This window comes from Arachis ipaensis, chromosome B07 (genome assembly GCF_000816755.2).
Source record: "Arachis ipaensis cultivar K30076 chromosome B07, Araip1.1, whole genome shotgun sequence".
Lineage (NCBI taxonomy): Eukaryota > Viridiplantae > Streptophyta > Magnoliopsida > Fabales > Fabaceae > Arachis > Arachis ipaensis.
Window position 1 is genome coordinate 54,412,037 of NC_029791.2, and position 263 is coordinate 54,412,299.

Consider the following 263-nt stretch of genomic DNA (forward strand, 5'->3'; position numbering starts at 1 on the left):
AGAAACCCTCGAGTCATTTGGGGCTTTAGTCTATTTTTTCCCTTAAAATTATTGAATTTTCAATTTAGATTATGAGGATAAAATGGTCATTTTTAATTATATAGTATTCTTGTTTTTTATAACTAAACATAATATTAGACACTACAGTCATGTCTATTATATTTATATCCAAACATCATACACAAACACAAATATTTTATGTCTATGTCTCAAGTATCTATGTCTCATATCTACGTCTTAGTACATAGACAAACTAAACAGAG